Source organism: Lissotriton helveticus, chromosome 2_1, assembly GCF_964261635.1.
Source record: "Lissotriton helveticus chromosome 2_1, aLisHel1.1, whole genome shotgun sequence".
Classification (NCBI taxonomy): Eukaryota; Metazoa; Chordata; class Amphibia; order Caudata; family Salamandridae; genus Lissotriton; species Lissotriton helveticus.
This window is the reverse complement of record NC_136059.1, coordinates 1,791,948,624-1,791,966,612: the sequence shown is the minus strand read 5'-3', so window position 1 is coordinate 1,791,966,612 and position 17,989 is coordinate 1,791,948,624. Positions and strand designations below refer to the sequence as shown.

Below are 17,989 nucleotides of genomic sequence, written 5' to 3'. Positions count from 1 at the left end.
TCTTCGACACGCCAGAAGCAGCGAGGGACTGGCTGGACGGGTGGCGACGTGTGGAGGCACCTAGGCGAGGAGGCAGAAGTCAACGCGATAGAGGAACACTACATCAATCGGACCAGGAGCCATCGCAAGGACATAGCCAAGACCTATTTGCAGAACCGGGTCTGGAGGAGAGAGAGTATCCGGAGGAATAGGGGCCGGCGATCATGGGCCATACACTGACTTTGGACACTTGGGCCCCGCTCTGAGTCGGGCGGCTGAGGTCCCATGGAGCTGCCGTCGGATTGCAGAGCTTCATTCCCCCGACAAGCAAGTACAATGGTTTGGGATGGGACAAAGCGCTCTGCTAAGTTGGGGGAGGCGGGCGGTTTCAGACCCGTGCAGCAGGGAGGCAGGGAGGGGGGTGGGGGGGTTTTGCTGGTTGTTTTGGTTCTAGTTTTCTTGTTTTCTTGTTGTATTTTATGGCATAGCACAGGTGACAATGCACTGCGTGAGGGTGACACATTAATTGGTGACGGGGCTCCACTGGGATCGTCCCTCCTGGACACATACCACACCCTGCTCAATGGCGACACACTCGAAGGCTACACCTGAGCACCACATCACACCACCCGCTCACCTACACTTACGGCACTCACATGGAATGTTCGGGGATTGGGCGATAGAGTGAAGCGAGGCCTAGTGTTACAATATTTGAAACGCTGTAAACCGGCGATAGTCATGCTGCAAGAGACCCATTGTGAGAAGTTGGCCTGATGTGCAGTGTTCACTATTCTAGTGATCACTATATATCAGTCCAAACAACCCTTATTGATGATTGGTTGTAAGTCAACCTTATAGACCAGCTATCCTAGTAGCATGGATACGAGCAGTCTAAGGCTAAGACTCTAGAGGGCGCGTTAAGCCAGCTGTTTTACCATCACATTACCCCTTGAACACCCAGTGAAAGGACACCACACAAGTGTTATGAAAATAAACAGTGTATTTATTAAAATCACAACAACCCTGTACTCTTTATGAGGACAGGGTGCTAGGCACACAACAAAACTCTTACGAAAATACTTAAGTTAGCACGTTATACACAAATGCCCGAGGGGCACGAAAAACCATATACTTAAAAAGTGGAATGCGAAATTACTAGCAGGTAAGTACAGTACTAATAGGCTTTGGAATCGCTAGGACTTGACTATAGAATCGTTAGATTACTTCTAGGAGACCTAGGGGACTCGGGTGCAGAGTGTGCACTCTCACGCGGGATGCGGGACAAAGTCTATGGAAGCTAGTAAAGGCAAAGTTAGTGTTCACGGGCGAACCCGACCTGGTAGGACGAAAACGACAGTGGATCCTGACCCTAGGATAGTGAGGCTATGCTGGGACACCGAAGTGCCGAAGTTACCTAGCCCAGGGGCTGCAGCTGCATAGGTCTGAAAAGACGTCGGGGATCTCGTTGCCGGACCAGGAGCCTGGAAGGAAGAAGTTGCTGGCAGGCGACCAGTGAAGAAAAGTTCGATGGATCCAAGCCTGGATCAAGGAAGAAGAAAACCTGAAAGCAGAGGGGACCAAGTTCTTGAATCACTAGCCAGTGATTAAGTGGGCACCAGGATGGCACCGGGCGAAGTCACCGCAGTCAGGTGAGTGGGCGCTGCTGGGCTCTGCAGTCTCTCGGACCAGGAGGCGTTGTCGGCGACCAGGATGGAGGTGCGAGCTGTCCCACGAAGGTTCTTGCTGTCGACGTCGCTGGACCCAGGATTGGGCAACAAGTCTTGGCAAATGCAAGGCCCACGCGGTGGACCTAAAATGGCGTCTTGGGTGGACCAGGAGGGTCCAGGGTACTTTTCCGATGGAGGGAAGCAAGGGCCAGTCTGGAGCAACCAGACCAGCAGCAGAAATGTCGTCGGGCGTCGTCAGGAAGGCCACAAGCCAGCGGGCTAGTAGCCAAACAACGCGGTGAGCAGCCAAAAGCAGAAGGGCCCCACGCAGATCGTGGAGATGCTGGGGGGCTGCACTTCGGTGCTGGAGCTGCTCAGGGTCGGGGCTTCTCGGACCCCAAAGCACTCACCAGGAATTCACTCGGCGGGCTTGCTGGAAAGAAGTCGTGCAGTCTTGCAGATGGCCGGTCCCTTGAGGTCTCGTCGCACCCACGGTTCTCAGCTGGGCTGTAGAGGTGGGTAGAGGTCAGAGGTGCCAGGGAAGCCGGTTCTCGTCGAGCTGGGCAGTCGGATTCCGGAGGAAGGACTTGCAGCAGACCGCAGTGTTCTTAGATGGTGCCTGCGGATGCAGGGTGACTACTCCTTAGTCACAAGGGAGAAATCTTAGGAAGAAGTCTTGAGTTCCTTTCGCAGAAAGTAGTTTCAGGATTCAAAGATGATCTGATTTGGAAGGGGGCCAGTCTCTACCTTTATCTTGGAAAAGGGGGCTGGCACGCGACTAGGTCCTGCCCTATGGGTGGGACCAGGAGGGGGGTGGTTACACCCACTTCCTTGGCGGGCTTTTCCCCAGCACAGGGTCTGGAGTGACCCTGGAACTGGTTCCAGCCAGCCTATGCACAGTGAGCACCGGGGTGCCACGTGCAGTCACCTTCCTCTAAAGCCCTGCCTACCTACAATACACAAAACCCTGTCTGGGACGGTGCTGGCACCGCCCCTGGCAGGAAACCCTTTGTCCTTATCTCCTGCTCTGGGAGGACTCCCAGCAGCAGGAGGGCAGACTTGTGTCTCGGTGGCAGCATCCATTTTGTGGATGCTAAGGCTCTGTCTGACTTTAACCGGGGTTAGGGGTTACATACATGTCGTGTCCCTCTAGAAGGGTGGAATGCTAACCCCGTCGCCAGAATTGGCGAGGGGTTAGTATTCCAATTCGTATGACACCTTACTCGACATGTTTTGAGAAAGCGATACCAGAGTTGGCACATAACCGCGAGGATTATAATGCATTTAAGAGTATATGGTATGCGATATCATGGAAACGGCTAAGGGATAGATCCCGAAAGCCGCAGACAGGCTCAGCTCATGCCAGAGCACCATCTCACACGATTCCAAGCACTCTGCCTTCAGGATTGTTAAGGCCTGCCATAGGAGTGACTGATAGGAGATCTGTGTCCATTTTAGGGTTAGATATAGGTATACTATATCTAAAGCAAAGGGTGACTACACCACCTTGCCCCAGCTGTCGTGCAGCCAGTTGTGTCAGTTTTAGTTAGTCAATCCAGGGGTGGCACAATACATGCTTCAGCCCCTGGGAGACCTCTGGGTGCACCTCAGCCCTGGGTACCTAAGGTACACTGTACAGGGACTGATAAGGTGGCTCAGTATCCAATTTAGATATGTACCTAAGGTACATGGAATCCATTTTACAGAGAGAGCAGTGGGCCTGAGGTCCTGAATAGCAGGGCCTCAGGTCAACTAAGTCAGAAAACCAGCAAAACACCAGGCAAAAAGTTGGGGGCAACCATAGTCAGGGATCTACCTTCCTACATAACCCCCCCCCAAACGAAAGGAGATAAGGCTATCCTTGTCCAGGTAAGCCTATATTGCCTAAGTGGCCATTTAAGGAAGTACCAACACTGGCATGGTTACCCCCTATGTCATGGTCCACTAAGCAATCCCTCACCCTAAGGGTGTCTGAGGGTCTCCACCATAGGGAATCTCTACCTGTGGTGTGTTTTGTCAAAGAAAAAGGCTGGTGCTGAAATGGAGTACTGAAGTGAGGCTCCACTAACTTTGGGCTCAGCTTCCTCCAATCATTATCCACCATAGAGGCCTTTCTTTCCAAGACTGAGTTGTTTTGGGCTCTCAGGGTCAACCTCTGGCTACCTACAGCTGGAGGTTGGGTCCCTCTGTTTGGCTTACTGGAGGGACAGTTCAGGTCTGGGGCCCTCAGGTCCCAAGTTTGGCTGTGCCCAACAGTGTCCATCTGTGGGAGGTCCCTAACTAATTTTAAGGGGGATCCCTCAGGAGTATGTTTTATTTTCACTTGGCTAGGACTACTAGCTTCAGTGCCCTTAATCTGCTGATTGGGAAATTCTTTTGGACAGGGGGCCCCTTGGGGTCCAACACTGGCCTCCCTGACCTCTACAGCCCTGGGCTGACTGAGGCAGGGTAGAGAGGGGCAGGTTACCTGCTCCAGACTGGGTCCCACCTTGGAAGGGTCCACTGACATCAGGGGTTCTGCCAGGCTATGCCTGACTACCTCTGTGGCAGTTTCTTCACAAGGGGTCAGATCAGTTCCCTGAGGAGGCTGATCCTTTCCTAAAGTCTGGTGGGAGGGAGATTTCTCTTCCTCCTCAATACTCTCTGTCTGAGTGGAGTGATCCATAGTTTCAGGCTTCACAACACTGTCATCTGTCTGAGTTTGAGCTGTGGCCATCACAACTCTCCCAACCTTTTCAGGAGGGGGCTCAGTTTGGGTGTGGGCTGTGACCATCACAGCCTTGACAACCTGTTCTGGGAAGGAAGTTGTCTGAGATTGGGTTGTGACTGGCACAACCCTCCTGACCTGTTCAGGGAGGATATCTTGGACTGGGGCTGTGGCTACCACTGCCCCACTACCCTTACCATGGATGTTCACCATTCTAGAATGGGTTTCTTGCTCTACTTCAGCCCAGGCTGAGAGCTCTAAGTCATTCCCCAGTAGGCAATCTACAGGCAAGTTTGGTGACACTGCCACTCTCTTGTGGCCAGTGACACCTCCCCAGCTGAGATTGACCACTGCCATGGGATGATCTCTCTGTACTCCATCAATATTGGTCACCTGGTATGTGGCACCAGGTAAAAGTTGCCTGGAGGGGACTAGACTCTCAGTCACCATAGTGATGCTAGCCCCTGTATCTCTATAGGCCTCAACTTTTATACCATTGATGAGGGGCTCCTGTCTGTACTTGCCCAAAGTGTTGGGACAAGTTGTGAAGTTGGCAAACCCCATGCCAGTCTCACAGACAAGAGTATCTAAGTTTGGGGACCTGGTTAGGCCAGAGTCCCCAGGAACTCCCAAAGTAAATGCACCCAAATTCTTGGGGGCACTCCCACCACCTGGGGGATTACTACTAGTAGTAACAGGAGGTTTGGGAATGTTACTTGGGGGTATGTTTTCCTTATTGTTATTCTTTGGGCAACTGCTGTCAGTTTTTAAATGACCCACCTGTTTACAGGGATAACAATAAGGTTTCTTCTGGTTATTGGAAGGATTCTGGGACCCACCCCCCTCAGAGGATTTTTGGGGCCCTGATGTGGTTTGATCTGGAGATTTATTCCCACCCTTCTCTTGAGGCTTGGTTGATTCCTTTTTCTGGTCACCACCTTGGTTCTTGGGCCTAATCCTGGTTCTGACCCATTTGTCTGCCCTCTTACCCAATTCTTGTGGAGAGGTCAGATCAGAGTCTACCAGGTGCTGGTGTAATAACTGGTTCTGACAATTATTTAAGACTTGCTCTCTCATAATAAGATTATACAATCCTGTGAAGTCAGTAACCTTGCTACCCAGTAGCCAGCCTTCCAAAGCCTTAGTGGCACAATCAACAAAGTCTGACCAGTCCTGAGGCTGAGTTTTCTGGGTGTCTCTGAACAGCAACCTGTACTGCTCAGTGGTTAAGCCAAACCCATCAACCAGTGCATTTTTCAGGACCTGGTAATTGTTAGCATCCTCCACTCTTGTAGTGAGGAGCTTATCTCTACCTTTACCATCAAAGGAGAGCCACAGTATAGCTGCCCACTGACTCTGGGGAATGCACTGCACAGTGCAGGCCCTCTCCAAAGCAGCCATCCATTTCTGGATGTCATCCCCTTGCTTAAAGGGGGGCACTATTTTTGTCAGGTGTTTAGTATCTAAACCCTTCTCTCTATCTCTTGGGAGATTGCTGCCACCAGTGGGAGCTAACCCACACATCTGCTGCTCTCTAGCAAAGGCAAGCTTCTCTTTGGCCAGGGCAAGTTCTTCCCTTTCAATCCTCAGTTTAGCTTGTCTCATCCTTGCTTCATGCTCTCTTCTCTGAGGGGAAGTCAATCTCCTCTGGGGAGAGTTCCTTCTCCCCTGAGAAGAGGCATTAGAGTGCATAGATCTAATGGAGTCCCTAGAAGGAGATCTATCTCTCCTAACTCCAAGGTTAGGCCTTATTCGGGTCAGTACTGGGGGTCCCCCAGATCCTTCCCCAAGTAGGTCTAAGTTGGCCCTAGTTAGCCTTCTGACTACCTCAAGACCTTTGTCTACCTCATCCCCAGAGAGTTCCTCTTGATCCTCCTCCTCAACTGCAGTAGCAGTGTTGGGGAGGTCTGGATCCCCAGAGGTTCCCTCTAAGGCTGGCATGTTCTCATGTAACTGAGAAAGCTTTCTGGCATCATATGTCTCTAAGAGACCTATCAGAAAGGGAATGGTGGGGTTACACCCCTGCTTCAGTTTCCTGGAGACACAGATCTGTCTCATCTCCTGGAAACTGAGAGCTGCATATCTTGAAGTGACCTGTGGAGGGTCAACACTGACCAGGGGAGTCTCAGTAGAGTCCCCCTGAGTCGACATGCTTTTCTAGTGAGGTGTAAGTGGTGCACTTACCTACACTATATGTTTGCCTACTGATCCCTTGCTAGAGTTGTAGTTTAGGGTGTGCTAGGCCCTAGGAGCTACAACAGCTGGTTCAGTAGAACTCAGAGTATTCTAAGCTAAGTTATATGTACCTTTAGTACTTATGTGATCTTTCACAAGATATTCTTAGGGCATGTGTGGTAAAACAACAGCAAGCTCAAATCCCAACCGCTGCTCACCAATGTGAGAAGTTGGCCTGATGTGCAGTGTTCACTATTCTAGTGATCACTATATATCAGTCCAAACAACCCTTATTGATGATTGGTTGTAAGTCAACCTTATAGACCAGCTATCCTAGTAGCATGGATACGAGCAGTCTAAGGCTAAGACTCTAGAGGGCGCGTTAAGCCAGCTGTTTTACCATCACATTACCCCTTGAACACCCAGTGAAAGGACACCACACAAGTGTTATGAAAATAAACAGTGTATTTATTAGAATCACAACAACCCTGTACTCTTTATGAGGACAGGGTGCTAGGCACACAACAAAACTCTTACGAAAATACTTAAGTTAGCACGTTATACACAAATGCCCGAGGGGCACGAAAAACCATATACTTAAAAAGTGGAATGCGAAATTACTAGCAGGTAAGTACAGTACTAATAGGCTTTGGAATCGCTAGGACTTGACTATAGAATCGTTAGATTACTTCTAGGAGACCTAGGGGACTCGGGTGCAGAGTGTGCACTCTCACGCGGGATGCGGGACAAAGTCTATGGAAGCTAGTAAAGGCAAAGTTAGTGTTCACGGGCGAACCCGACCTGGTAGGACGAAAACGACAGTGGATCCTGACCCTAGGATAGTGAGGCTATGCTGGGACACCGAAGTGCCGAAGTTACCTAGCCCAGGGGCTGCAGCTGCATAGGTCTGAAAAGACGTCGGGGATCTCGTTGCCGGACCAGGAGCCTGGAAGGAAGAAGTTGCTGGCAGGCGACCAGTGAAGAAAAGTTCGATGGATCCAAGCCTGGATCAAGGAAGAAGAAAACCTGAAAGCAGAGGGGACCAAGTTATTGAATCACTAGCCAGTGATTAAGTGGGCACCAGGATGGCACCGGGCGAAGTCACCGCAGTCAGGTGAGTGGGCGCTGCTGGGCTCTGCAGTCTCTCGGACCAGGAGGCGTTGTCGGCGACCAGGATGGAGGTGCGAGCTGTCCCACGAAGGTTCTTGCTGTCGACGTCGCTGGACCCAGGATTGGGCAACAAGTCTTGGCAAATGCAAGGCCCACGCGGTGGACCTAAAATGGCGTCTTGGGTGGACCAGGAGGGTCCAGGGTACTTCTCCGATGGAGGGAAGCAAGGGCCAGTCTGGAGCAACCAGACCAGCAGCAGAAATGTCGTCGGGCGTCGTCAGGAAGGCCACAAGCCAGCGGGCTAGTAGCCAAACAACGCGGTGAGCAGCCAAAAGCAGAAGGGCCCCACGCAGATCGTGGAGATGCTGGGGGGCTGCACTTCGGTGCTGGAGCTGCTCAGGGTCGGGGCTTCTCGGACCCCAAAGCACTCACCAGGAATTCACTCGGCGGGCTTGCTGGAAAGAAGTCGTGCAGTCTTGCAGATGGCCGGTCCCTTGAGGTCTCGTCGCACCCACGGTTCTCAGCTGGGCTGTAGAGGTGGGTAGAGGTCAGAGGTGCCAGGGAAGCCGGTTCTCGTCAAGCTGGGCAGTCGGATTCCGGAGGAAGGACTTGCAGCAGACCGCAGTGTTCTTAGATGGTGCCTGCGGATGCAGGGTGACTACTCCTTAGTCACAAGGGAGAAATCTTAGGAAGAAGTCTTGAGTTCCTTTCGCAGAAAGTAGTTTCAGGATTCAAAGATGATCTGATTTGGAAGGGGGCCAGTCTCTACCTTTATCTTGGAAAAGGGGGCTGGCACGCGACTAGGTCCTGCCCTATGGGTGGGACCAGGAGGGGGGTGGTTACACCCACTTCCTTGGCGGGCTTTTCCCCAGCACAGGGTCTGGAGTGACCCTGGAACTGGTTCCAGCCAGCCTATGCACAGTGAGCACCGGGGTGCCACGTGCAGTCACCTTCCTCTAAAGCCCTGCCTACCTACAATACACAAAACCCTGTCTGGGACGGTGCTGGCACCGCCCCTGGCAGGAAACCCTTTGTCCTTATCTCCTGCTCTGGGAGGACTCCCAGCAGCAGGAGGGCAGACTTGTGTCTCGGTGGCAGCATCCATTTTGTGGATGCTAAGGCTCTGTCTGACTTTAACCGGGGTTAGGGGTTACATACATGTCGTGTCCCTCTAGAAGGGTGGAATGCTAACCCCGTCGCCAGAATTGGCGAGGGGTTAGTATTCCAATTCGTATGACACCTTACTCGACATGTTTTGAGAAAGCGATACCAGAGTTGGCACATAACCGCGAGGATTATAATGCATTTAAGAGTATATGGTATGCGATATCATGGAAACGGCTAAGGGATAGATCCCGAAAGCCGCAGACAGGCTCAGCTCATGCCAGAGCACCATCTCACACGATTCCAAGCACTCTGCCTTCAGGATTGTTAAGGCCTGCCATAGGAGTGACTGATAGGAGATCTGTGTCCATTTTAGGGTTAGATATAGGTATACTATATCTAAAGCAAAGGGTGAGTACACCACCTTGCCCCAGCTGTCGTGCAGCCAGTTGTGTCAGTTTTAGTTAGTCAATCCAGGGGTGGCACAATACATGCTTCAGCCCCTGGGAGACTTCTGGGTGCACCTCAGCCCTGGGTACCTAAGGTACACTGTACAGGGACTGATAAGGTGGCTCAGTATCCAATTTAGATATGTACCTAAGGTACATGGAATCCATTTTACAGAGAGAGCAGTGGGCCTGAGGTCCTGAATAGCAGGGCCTCAGGTCAACTAAGTCAGAAAACCAGCAAAACACCAGGCAAAAAGTTGGGGGCAACCATAGTCAGGGATCTACCTTCCTACACCCATCTAGTGGGCACGGCATCTAAAGCAATGGACAGATGGGGGTATAAATTCATCTCTCATGCAGACTTCTCATCCGGCTCTAGGGGAACTGGGATCCTTATACGGAAGACCTTCCCTTTGATCTGCCAACAAACTAAGATAGATACTCGGGGCCGCTTCGCAGCAGTAACGGTGCAGTGGGAGGGCCAGCTCTTTAACTTTGTATCTGTCTACATCCCGCCTGGCCTGCAAGCCGCAGCTCACACTGCCCTAGCTTCCTTCCTCCTGGCCCTACCGACGGCGACACTGGTTTTAGGGGGCGACTTCAATGACGTTGTGGACCATGCACTTGATAGACACCCACAGGCTGGGACGGCGCGGGGAGGCGGGCGACTCTCCGGTCTGTTAGACGCCTTGGGACTGACGGACTGCTGGCGATACAAACACCCCTATGACAGACACTACACCTACTACTCAGCCACACATAATTGCCTCTCACGGATTGACCACGTTTTAATGTCGGGTGAGGGGCTTCGTGGGGTGGAGGAGGTAGTAATCTGCCCCAGAGGGATCTCAGACCACTCCCCGCTACTACTCACATACACGAACCATCGCTCTCATAGATCTCGTATATTTCCGGTTCATGCACATTATCTGCAACACGCCCCATTGAAAAAATCCCTCGCCACTACTGCTGAGCACTTTTTTCGGGAGAATGCGGGCTCAGTGGACTCCCTGAGTACCCTGTGGGAAGCGTTTAAAACAGTCTTGCGGGGGCAAGCCATTGCGTCGGTAGCGGTCCACAGGAGAACGCAACAGCAAGAACTTAGCGCCCTGGAGGAGGCCCTTGCAACGGCCATCTCCAGACAGGACTCAAATCCATCTCTGGGAGCCGCCCAGGCGGTCCGGTTGTGCCGAATAGAATGGATGGCATATCAGAAGGAAATGGTTAGGTCCTCGATTCAGGCCACCCGACACCGGGTTTACGAACTGGGCGATAAAGCAGGAAAAATGCTGGCTTGGCTCGATAAAAAAGAAAGGGCGGGTAGAGTCATTGCACAATTGAAGTTGCCTGACGGAAGCACGACCTCTGACCCCGGTGTCATAGTTGACCTGTTGGCTGATCACTATGAAGCGATCTACGCTCCCCGGGCGGGGTTCTCGGCAGAGGAGGCATATGACTACATTAAGGATCTGGCGACTCCCTGTCTCTCACCTGAGACTGCGCTTTTATTAGAGGCCGATATTACCGTGGAAGAGGTGAGGGACGCGACGGAGGCACTGGCGTCTGGGAAAGCACTGGGACCCAACGGTCTCCCGGTGGAACTGTACAAACAAACAGCCCAGACGACAGCCCCCCATCTCCTTAACATGCTCAGGGACAGCCTAGCAGAGGGTATGCTACCGCATGATCAACGTCTGGCCACGATCATCCCGATCCATAAGCCTGGTAAGGCAGCAGAGGAATGTACCTCTTACCGCCCTATTTCCCTGCTCAATGCGGAGCCAAAGATCCTCGCCAAGTTATTGGCGCTGCGGTTGGCCCCCCACCTTGCCACCCTGGTACACCCGGATCAGTCCGGCTTTATGCAGAATCGTAATACCTCGCATAATTTGCGACGTCTCCAATCGGTGCTGGCTCGCCGAGAGTGTATACAGGAGCCAGCGGTATTGCTTTCCCTGGACGCCACTATGGCGTTCGACACTGTGGAGTGGCCTTATCTATTTGCTGTGCTTCGCCACATGGGCTTCGGACCCCAATTTTGTGCGTGGGTCCGACTGCTTTACACCGGGCCCTTGGCTCAGGTGGCGGCGAATGGTCACATCTCCAGGGACTATCCGCTCGGGCGTGGGACGTGGCAGGGTTGCCCGTTATCTCCTCTGCTGTTTACCTTGGTCCTGGAGCCGCTGGCGATTTGGGTCAGATGGGAGCCATCCATTAAGGGTATCCGATGGTCACCGACATGGGAGGATCGGATATCACTATACGCTGATGATGTCCTGCTCTATCTCACCTCCCCGAGGAAATCGGTCCCGGAACTACTCAATGTTTGCGAGAAGTTCGGGATGGTATCGGGCTATAGCATCAACTGGTCAAAGTCAGTTCTATTCATTCTTGCTGGTCGCCCCCCCCCTACCGAGGGACTGTCCGTTAAATTACACTAATGCCCCCTTCAAATATTTGGGAGTTTACGTCACTCCTAGCCCGGACGAATTCCACGTTTTGAACCTGAAACCCCCCCTGGAACGGTTTATTAGAGATGTCAGGGTGTGGCGCTCCCTTCCACTCACTCTTTTGGGCAAAGCCGCCCTGTTTAAAATGATGGCATTGCCCCGTTTTTTGTACCTCCTTGAGAACTCACCGTTTCCAGTGCCCCCCTCCTATTTTAAAGCCATCGCAGCGGCAGTTTCTAATCTGCTTTGGGACGGGAAACCGGCCCGTATTGCTCAGGACAAGCTGGTGAAAGACTGGTACGATGGGGGTATAGCGCTCCCTAATATTGAATTGTATTATTGGGCAGCCCACCTTAAACAGATCAACTACTGGCTGCACGCCCCACAAACGGAACCGGCCTACATGGCGGACAGGCAGAATGTCGAATCCCGGGGTCTGCTGAGAAACCTCTATAGCCGCACCATCCCGTCTGAGCTACATGGCCCGACCCGTCACACGATCCAAATCTGGTATAAAGCACACAGACGTCTTCAATGCGCGAACACAGTTACACAGATGACACCCCTGTGGGACTCACACAGGTTGGGTTACATGGGCAATACTAAGGGGTTCAAGGCATGGGACGACATAGGAATTTCAGTGGTGGGGGACCTCTGGAAAAATCACAAAGTCGTGGATTTTGGATTTCTACAGACCAAGTATGGTATGGCTGGGTCAGAACAGTACAGGTTCATGCAGATACGGCATGCACTGAGAGCTGCCATTCCGGTGGGTACGAATCTGCAGGAATCTACCCCTCTAGAAGACAGACTGTTGACGGAGCACATGCCCCAAAAAGCCACCTCCTACACATACCGGAAACTAGTTAACAACCTCCCCGACATGTTGTCCAAATTACGCTCCTGTTGGGTGGCAGATATAGGTGACCTTGATGACTCGGAGTGGCAGGAGGCTCTCTCGTCACCGCGCAAGTCTGCGATTCCCTCCAGACTTAGACTGGTGCAGCTGAAAGTACTACATCGTACATACTATACCAGGACGGTCCTGTACAAGATAGGAAAGGCTGACCAAGATTACTGTCTCCGTGGGTGCGGAGAGAGGGGGACGTTCTATCATACCATTTGGGATTGCGGGAGGTTGTCAGGGTACTGGACAGCGGTGATGCGAACTATCTCTCAGACTGTGAATACCTCACTGCTGCCCGACCCGCGCTGCTGCTTACTGCACATATGGGAAGCTACGGACTTAACCCATCGACAGCAGGATTGGGTAATGTTGGGCCTGATGGTAGCGAAGCGTAATGTGGCTAAACTGTGGGGATCTCCTGTAGTACCCAAACTGAGAGAATGGTGCAACGACATGGATGATGCGATGGTGGCCGAGAGGGCAGTGTTTGTTCGGAGAGGTTGCCCCAAGCAATGGGGTCTGATCTGGGGGGCTTGGAACAGATCTAGGGGAAACATTTGTGAACCACCGAGAGAGGACTTAGATGAGTGTTTGTCGGATTGAGAAATAAAATTATACTGTAGCTGCAGGGGGTGCCAAGCCCTGCAGCTTTGGAGAACTCCCGACCTTTGCGAGAGAGGGAGGGACTGGGAACGGTTCTGGAGTGCGTCACTAATATTAATGATACTATGACTGTGGATAAATGTCTATTTACCCTCTGGGTTCGCTTTGTGTTTTTCTACTGCTGTGCCCTTGTTTTCAAGAAATGTTTGGTTCTACGGTTTAAAAAGCAGACCTATGTAATTTCAGACAATGATAATAGCTCGGTTAAGCGCACAAGGAATATTTGCCGCCGGGCCCCTGGGATGCCAGCTGAACGGCTGTGTAATTCTTTACTTGGTAAATTTAACACTGAAATGTTCGCGGCCGGCCCCAGCGGTTGTAGGCCTTAAGCTGTGTCCTGTCGTTACGGTGCAATAAAGGTCTTATAAAAAAAAAAAAAAAAAACAGAGGTCCTAGTTTTGGGTAAACAGGCTCATCTTTGGAGAGACCACTGGTGGCCACCGGAGCTGGGCCAAGCCCCCACTCCTGAGACAGAGGCTAAGAACCTCGGGGTCTGGATTGATTCCAACCTTACTTTCATCCCCCATACCAAAAGAGTTGCTGGCACCTGTTTCGGGGTCTTGCAGAGCCTCAGACCTATTTTCAAATTTTTCGATGCCCCAACTAGACAACTCATTGTCCAAGCTACAGTACTCTCTAGGTTTGATTACGCCAGTTCGCTTCTTTTGGGCGTTAACCAAGCTGAATTAACACGCCTTCAGCGTATGCAAAATGCAGCCGCCAGAATGCTAGTAGGCTTGCCCAAATTCTGTTCCGTCAGTCGCACCATCCACGATCTTCACTGGTTGCCTGTCGGACAGAGGATCAAGTTCAAAGCTCTGTGCCTGACCTTTAAGATTCTAAAGGCCTCTTCACCTCCTATTCTTGCACAGGCAATTACCTACTACGTCCCTGCTAGAGTACTACGTTCAACGGGTCAATTTCTGGCCTGTGTTCCTCGCTTCAGGAAGGCCAGAGTGGGCGGTCGCTCCTTTGGCGTTCTGGCAGCGAGTCTTTGGAACACACTACCTGTTGACATCCGTGCTATATCTGACATTTTGTCTTTCCGAAGAGCTATCAAAACTTTTCTGTTTCCATTACCCTAATCTTGGTTCCGGCTAAATTCCCTCCTCTGGTTGTGTTATTTTGTCCATTATAGCGCCGGGACGGCACTTTGCTGCGGCAGCTGAGCGCTCTATAAACTTTATAACATGTTATGTTTAAATTATTTTAAATTACATTTTTTTCTTTTTGGGAGCAGACCCTCCCCCCCCCCCCCCCTCTTTTTTCAAATAATTTTTATTTATATATATATACATACACATATATATATATATATATATATATATATATATATATATAACACCACGTCCGACTCCTTGAGACTCGAAACCTGACACCGACATGGGGGGGTTTTGGCAATAAAGTCATTTATTCCATGATTTCGCTGCGACGCGTTTCGGGAAAGACTGCCTCAATACATATATATACATATATATGTGGACCGTGGAGCAACGCACCACCGACAATGAGCGCCTGACCTGCTCGAAATGGACCGTGAAAGCTTATCCGCCGGAAGGCACAAGAGCAGCGGCTGTCTCCAGGGACTGGCCCCAGGTTCGGACTCGAGCAAATGAAATCGGTTTGCAAGAGAATCGTGGTAAAGGGAATATGGCATTAAAATGAAGCATCGCCCACCGAAGGGATAGTACTGAGAGACTTGGTTGGACTGCAGGTACCAGAATGCTCGGCATTGAAATTGAATGTTACACCCACTGGAGGGTAATCATGAATAAACAATTAAATGAGCGAAACTGGCGCTGTTAATCTAATCATAGCCTTGTGATGTTCAGCCATGCTCCTCTGACGAAGGCCCAAGGTGGGCTGAAATGCATGAGGAAAATAGGAGCGTTTTAATTAAACTCGAAAACTTACCACGACGTGTGCGGCTCACTTCTTTCTTTTTGAAAGGTGCATGGGATATATATATATATATATATATATATATATATATATATATATATATACAATTCTTGCACTTGGAGACTTATGTAAAAAAATTGATATAAAAACAAATAAGATGGCGATGTGTATATAGATATTGTTATAGAAAATGATTATAACTTTATTTATTATTATTGCCTGATTTGCTCATATTCATTACATTGTATTAACTATGTAATAGGTTGGGAGTAATTTTAACAACTATGATGTTATTATATTTGTAGAATGTTTTACCAGCCAGAGTCTTTTTTATAGTTTCCATGATACAAGTCAGAATACATAAAAAAATGGTGGAAGTACTAAATCCGCCTTCCATGTTTACTATAAGTACCTCCCTCTAATGTTTCAAAACACATCATGTGATCAAGCCTGTGGATACAGGCGAATTACGTCATGGCGGACATGCTGGCGTTAAAAGGCACAAATAAAGCACCTTTGTTTGGCACCAGACCGGGTTTGCACTCTTCGTCATTCTTTACCTGCGGGAAAGTGGTGGCGCCGTTGGTGTCTGGCGAGATTATATATATATATATATATATATATATATATATATATATATATATATATATATATATATATATATATATATATATAAACGCTCCAATTGCGCCGAAAAACGGGGCTCAAGCGTTGGGGTGCCGCTGCACGGTCGACGCACCGTGAAATATCGATGCTCCAACAACCCCTCTCCCAGCCGAGAAAGAGGTAGAAAAGCAGCACTCGCGGGGTGGGTTTCAGAGTTTCTTTATTTCTTTAGTGCAGACGCGTTTCGGGCAAAGCCCTTTGTCAATGTAATTACAAAACGCTAACAGGAAGACATTATATGCAGTGCGTCGCTACTGATGGAAACTGAAAATGGACTACCCGACTCAGAACCGCGGGCGCCATATTGGAATGTGCAATGTAACATTGTTACCATGATCAAAGGGCAACAGATTACCTTTTCTCAGTATCATTCATTTGGTTATTAAGCTGTGAATCAGCATGCATTCAACGTTCAATTGATGATTATTGTGACCAAAAATATGTATATGAGCTAAAGCAGGTACATTTTAGATATGCTAAAATTTACATGTAAATTCCAATCGTCTTTATCCTCTTATTTACTGTACATGGTTACTCATTTTGTCACAGAAAATAAATACAAATGCCCACTCGATCAAACATTCCATTATTATCTTGCCGTGGATCGGCTTAGGCGGCTCCTATTGCTAGAAACCGCTAATAATGACCAGGGGAAACCCCCAGGTCAACACAGATTCCATCAGATTAGAGTGAGACAGCAAGCTGTTGACTGATGCAGTTTATTTGCCTAGATGGATGGCTAATTCCTCGCCACTATTCAAACCATTTGGAATTTTGGTCTGTAGGTCAATAATAAAACGAGACTCCAGACGTCTTAGCTTTAAAAGTCTGTTCCCACCCCTTTCACTCTCTGGAACTTGATCAACCCCAAAGTATTGTAACAGGTCTCTGTTGCTGCGATGTTTGATGGCAAAGTGTTTGGCAACAGGAGAAGTCAGATCCTTATTGGCTATCGCCCTCATATGTTCTAGGATTCTTAACTTCACGCTTTTTATAGTGCTCCCTATATACTTAAGGTTGCAGGGGCATACTAGACAATACACCACATACGGTGTCTGACATGTGATGAAGGACCCAATGTTTTTCTTCCTTGTGACCCCAGGGATTTCGTAGCCCAAGACCCTTTTGCTGTAAGCACAGGCCTTACATTTGCCACAAGGATAGAATCCTTTCATTTCAGCCAGAGTGTTCGTCCTAGCAACGGGAGTCTCTAGGTGGCTGTGTACCAGTAAGTCCTTGATGGACTTCGTTTTTCTGAAGGTTACAAGTGGGTTATTGGGGATGTCTACCCCAATTATGGGGTCAGTCTTCAAGATATGCCAGCTGTGGCGTAAGATTCCCTTGAGTTGATTGGAATTGTTGCTATAGGATGTTATTAAACGGAATTTGCCCTCATCCGTTTTGTTGGAGTTTATTTTGTCTTTCAGTAGTTCGGCTCTGTCTATCCCGGACACTCTTTTAAGAGTTTCGGTCAGGAGAGCCTGGTTGTAACCTCTTTGTTTGAACCTGGACAGACTGTCTTTTGCTGCTTTCTGGAAGTCCTCCTCACGTGAGCAATTCCGTTTAAGACGCAAGAGCTCCCCGTAAGGAATACTTCGTTTCAGGTTCGTCGGGTGTGCGCTTTCAGCGTGTAAGACGCTGTTGCCAGCAGTAGGCTTGCGGTATAGGGATGTTGTTACCTGGTTATCAATAATAGTTACACGAAGGTCGAGGTAGCTCACTGCCACTGAGCTAACCTCGCCTGTGAATCTAAGATTGACATTGTTGTTGTTTAAATGAGAGATATACTCTCTGGCACTCTGTTCCGACCCCCTCCACACCAGGAAGAGGTCATCGATGTATCTGTGCCACTTGACCACATTAGTGGTCCAAGTAGTGTTTCCCTCTGACCAGGCCACCTGCTCCTCCCACCAGCCTACGAATAAATTCGCATAGCTGGGGGCGAAGCAGGTTCCCATGGCGGTCCCAGAGATCTGTTTAAAGAGTTCACCCTGAAAGAGGAAAATGTTATTTAACAGGCAAAATTCTGTTAACTCTAGCAACATGGTACTATGTCCCGCATACTTTAGTGGTCTCTTTTTCATAAAATATTCCACTGCTTTCAAGCCTTGCGCATGATCAATACACGTGTATAAGCTCGTGATATCCATCACAATCATAACATACATGGGATCCCACACTAGATCTTGTAGTTGTACAATAAATTCCTT

The 17,989-nt window shown here is 49.7% G+C and overlaps 1 protein-coding gene across 2 annotated transcripts in view; it reads left to right on the top strand.

The window, feature by feature from the left end:
* ZGRF1 (zinc finger GRF-type containing 1) overlaps positions 1-17,989 on the top strand; it is an 829,426-nt gene that overhangs the window by 122,167 nt on the left and 689,270 nt on the right. The window lies entirely within an intron of this gene.